The sequence below is a fragment of the Cydia fagiglandana genome, chromosome 27, assembly GCF_963556715.1.
Source record: "Cydia fagiglandana chromosome 27, ilCydFagi1.1, whole genome shotgun sequence".
Lineage (NCBI taxonomy): Eukaryota > Metazoa > Arthropoda > Insecta > Lepidoptera > Tortricidae > Cydia > Cydia fagiglandana.
In genome coordinates, this window is record NC_085958.1 from 6,784,746 (window position 1) to 6,790,012 (window position 5,267).

The 5,267-nt window shown below is 38.4% G+C and overlaps 1 non-coding gene across 1 annotated transcript; it reads right to left on the reverse strand.

Annotated features, from left to right (window-relative positions):
• Positions 1–1,294: 1,294 nt before the first annotated feature.
• On the reverse strand, positions 1,295–1,367 carry Trnak-cuu (transfer RNA lysine (anticodon CUU)). The gene has a single exon. It is a non-coding gene; the product is annotated as a tRNA-Lys (tRNA).
• Positions 1,368–5,267: the final 3,900 nt, after the last annotated feature.

The following is a 5,267-nucleotide window of genomic DNA, read 5'->3' on the forward strand; positions in this document are numbered from 1 at the left end:
CTGCTGGGCACAGGCCTCCTCTCGAGCGTGAGAGGGCTTGGGCTATAGTCCCCACGCTAGCCCAATGCGGATTTCATATCTAGTGAATCTCTAAATCATTTCCCGAATCGCGCCGTCTGTCCCTTTCTCGGTACCTTTGCGGTACCTTAATGGCACCACCATAATAGCAATTTTGAATATAATAGTTCTGTAACAAACAAAACATTGAATAGACGTCCTCTCAGTACCCTCAAAGTTTGCCCTACATACAACCTTCAGTCTGTTTATATTGCTAAATCAGTCTATTAGGGTTCCGTACCCAAAGGGTAAAACGGGACCCTATTACTACTCTGCTGTCCGTCCGTCTGTCACCAGGCTGTATCTCACGAACCGTGATAGCTAGACAGTTGAAATTTTCACAGATGATGTATTTCTGTTGCCGCTATAACAACAAATACTAAAAACAGAATAAAATAAAGATCTAAGTGGGGCTCCCATACAACAAACGTGATTTTTGACCGAAGTCAAGCAACGTCGGGCGGGGTCAGTACTTGGATGGGTGACCGTTTTTTTGCATTATGGTACGGAACCCTTCGTGCGCGAGTCCGACTCGCACTTGCCCGGTTTTTATATTATAGGTATGTAAGGTATGCCTCTATGACTATTACTACTATTAGTATTGTCGCGACGTCTAGCCTAGACGGCGTCATTACGTGTACAGTCACCTGCAATAATATGTTACTCTTCAAAGGCCGCAAAAATATCTGACACGCTCTTATGGCTCTACAAATAAGATCGTGTCAGATATTTTTACGGCCTTTGTTGTGTAACATATTATTGCAGGTGACTGTACATACATGGCTACATGCCTATTGAGCTAGAGATAGTTATGTTATCATTCATTCGTTCATTACCCTTGAACTCTGTATTATTTAATCTTTATTGCACAAAAGAACTTATCGTATAAGAGGCGGACTTAATGCCAAAAGCATTCTCTATCAGTCTCGTCTGTTGAATATCTTTGTCCTTGTAGTGTTGAAGCGACCAACTTGAATCTCAGCTTTCTATGTTTAAAACACATTAACATTACCCTCCTTTGCATCGTCGCGCAGTCGAAAGTTTAAAAAAAAAAACCGAATAGGTGTGGCAGTGTCAATATACATAAATCTGACCGGGACTATTTCCCAAAGAATTTCTTTTACATGTAGTAGTATTCAAAGGGATATGTACATAAAATACAAATAATTGTCAAATGGACGCGCGCTTGCAAATAAAATTTTTAGTAAAAAAAAAGTAAAAATACAAAAAGTTATTTCGCCCAACGTGGGGCTCGAACCCACGACCCTGAGATTAAGAGTCTCATGCTCTACCGACTGAGCTAGCCGGGCTGTGTCCGAGTGACCCAATTTAGCTTACTGCTTCCGAGCAAGGTCAACTCTTGAGAACGAGTTTTCTTTGCTGTCAAAATAGCGTAACTTCATACAAATTACGTGTCGCTTACGCTCTTTTGTAGTTACTAAGCAGTGTTTTAACCGTAAGATTAGCGACGACCCGCGACCTTATGTCAGAGAACATAAGAATCATATTCGCTTGGAGCGCAGCTACTGTTGTTATTTTTAACTGGCTACCTATGAATAAATTTGATTTTTAAATATCGAATGCGAGCAATATTAGAGTTGCCACTAGGGCTCGCGGTCGAGTCCGTGTTTCGTTTACACGTTTCGAATACCCGTTTCCGAATAACACGTACACGGTTTTCTGGCCCGTTCCGCACGTGTAATTAAGAAACGTGTAATTGAGATCCGTCTCCACGGATAAACGGGTATTCGAAGAAACGGATCTTATTTACCCGTGGCTCCGGACACGTCCTTGACGAGTAGTGAAGGAACGAGCCGGCGCGGCGTACTTAAGAGCTACAAATAAATAGACAAAAGATTCATGACGAGTTTTCGTCATATCTAACCTTATTCCGTGGTCCATAGAGTCGAAATTAAAAAAAACGGTTTAAATACTCGTAACCCTTTTCTGAGCAGGTAGTTTTTGCTTGCGATGTTGCAATACGAGTAGAAAATTAGAAATACAGTATACCTATGCTACTTATCAAAATAGTATTTTGTATAAGACTTCAAATACTAATACTTTATGGTTTATTATTAATAAATCATTTGCTTCGATATATTTGCTTCTTTAATTTTAGCCGCTGCATTTGTTACAATTTCATGTATGTGTAGACAGGTTCTCCTTAGTACACCGACATAAAGCTTAGAATTGGCTATGGCAGGTCTGATAACGATTTGGGATGCTACTTGTTTTCGGCGATATCAGACAAAAGGGTATTGGAAAACAACACGTTGAATGGAACACCACCGGCCGGCATTTATTACCTGAGCACTAGTGTGAAAGTGACCCAAGTGAACATGAATGATTACCAATTTTGAGATCTATCTTAATGTATTTAACAATATAATTGCAAGGTAACCCAGGTAGCATGGGTTTTTTAAAAGTTCTCGCGTGAAATCCTGCGTTTCAAATGCCGCTTTTGTGTACTTTTTTTTGCATCGTTGGTGGATTTGCTGTTCTCGCGCAACAGTTAGGTAATTGATAAAAATAACAAATGACCACTAAGTAGTAGTAGGTAGTATTTATCTGCACACGTATTCTTCGCGAAACTATATAACTTACACCATTATAAGTATATAAAATGTGTTTCTTTGATTGAAATGTAATATGTAATGAAATTAGCTTAAAAGCAATAATAGTAAAAAAATGAAGGTTCTAAACTAGGGACGGGTAGGTTTAAAATTAAAAATAGTAAACTATATAGAATAGGGACATATTGTATAGTTTGCTAAATATGATATATTAACACATGTATTAAAACTGTTATAAATAATTTAAAAAAATTCTTACGCCAAACGAGTTCATCTGAAGTCTGAAGTTAACATTCAATACTAGACCTTGCATACCCAGACCTAGAGCATTGATTGGCTCAAAGTGTTTCGGATCCGTTCGGGCCGGTGTTAAGTACCCGTGTAAACGGAGATACGTATCTGAGAAACGTTTCTTGGGAACGTTTCTTGGATACGTATCCGGATCCCGGCGGTTCCGTGTAAACCGTGTTCTTAGCACCGCCGGTCTTAAGAACACGGGTATTCGTTTCGGCGTGTAACACGGATACCGGGAGCCCTAGTTGCCAGTTTTGAGATTTATTTTTATAACTCTGTAAATATGTGAGAGCAGAATTATGGTTTCCGTTTTGAAATAAAATTGTTAATAAATTATTGAAATGAAAATACATGTAAAACAAGTTTTAAAATAATAATGTACATTTTTTATGTAAAGCATGTATGTTTGTAATGAAAATATGAATATTTAAGAGGAGACTTTTTACCATAGACTAGGAATTGTCTGTGCTTTTTTACTGACTACTGTTCTTAGATTAAAAGCATATCACGAGATTATATCAGCATACTCTGTCATTATAAAATTCTTAACTTGCAGAATTTTCACTCTTCTTTTTTTAATTAGTAGTCTACGTGCGTATAGCACGACTAGCAATGGTTTGTAATGAACTTTATATGTATTGGTGAAAGTAATTCGTTTTTGTAAACGAGATTTATGTAATTTTTATTCGACCACTACTGAAGAGTTCTCTCGGTTTCTCCATATCCCATCATCATATTTTAAAAAAAGCCAATTTTTTCTAAATGGCTTCTGATAGTCAGGAAAAAATGCCAACACGGTTGTAACCTGGTGTTGCAGGCGTTTATAGGCCACGGTTACCGCTTACCATCTGGCGGGTCGTATGCTTGTTAGCCACAAATTATGAGAAAGAAAGATTCCAAGTTTTGAAGTGTCATTATTTAGGTTAATAAGAAGTTTTAGGCCCACCAAAAGTAGAAACTGAATATTTCTACGCACTTACACCTATCCGGCCTTAAAAGTATTAATTTAATACATTTTAATTTATGGTATGATTACACTATTTATTGTGGTCACGACTTAACTCTGTTTTGCTGGTTTTTGGGGTTCCGTACCCGAAAATTAGTTGAAGAAGTCGAATATTCACGGATCTGAACAACTTATAATTAATTAGGAATTAGGGTTGCCATGTGGAAAATAATAATAAGCCGTTTTCGTCAGTAGAGAAAAGCGGCAAATTTAAAAAAATATACGATATAAAAAAGCCACGAGAGACGTTGTTCCTCGCTTACAGAGGCTGCATAAATCATCCGTCAAGATTTTAAAGACTGGCCCCAATTTCACCACGGCTGCCTATAGGGAATATTAGGCAAAGGTCTGCGTAGGTGGCACTAGTAGTACACATACAGTAAACAAACATGCGTCACTACGTCACTCACATATGACCTATCGTGAAACACGACAATCGAGGGTTCGGTTTCTGCCTCTCTATCACTCTCGCATATTCGAGCGATAAAGAGGCGGATAACTAAATTTCGATTTTCGCGTTTACCGATAGGCCCTTGTTAACAAACCGCCTTGATGCATAAATGTCATATTTTATTGTCTGTGAAAACTTGTCAAAAAACAGTTTAAGGCACAGTATGTATAAGGTAGTCTATGAATTTACTGAGTCCGTAGTGCTGCACTCTGACGGCAGAACATTGCAGTAATATCCCCTATTGTCAGTGACATATGTCGAGCGACAATTGTCGCCATATTTGTAGAATTGTCGGTGAATCTTGACAGGTAATGAGTTATATGTCGGAATTTCGTGACAATTATAGTGTTTCTTGTGACAATTGTCATAAACTTAGCAAGAGAAATATCTGTTTTTTTTTCCGATATAATAAAGTTTTTTTTAATAATACAATGATGGTGGCAAACAGGAATACGGCCCGCCCGAAGTTAGCGGTAACCGTAGCCGATGGATGCCTGTGACGTCAGCAACAGTGATGTTTTACAATTGTCGCACCTGTCACCGATGTGAAATTGGGGCCTGAAGATGATGAAACATAGGACGGAACCATCCACGGGCGAGTCGGACTTAGGCTGACTTTTTAACGAAATCTCAATAATTATTGCCTATTTGGTACCGTTATTCGATTTGTAAGATATTTGTGGGTCGTTACCGTATCAATAAATAATTGACCGAGCACCGACACACTTAGGCCGTGTGTAGTCTTCGATGAGATTTGATCTAATGATACTCAATCATGTCATGTTAAGCTATTTTTATTTAAAAATATCATCATCATATCAGCCTTTTATCGCCAACTGCTGAGCATTGGGCTCTCTTCGAGTACGCCACTTGGTCCTGAGCCAAT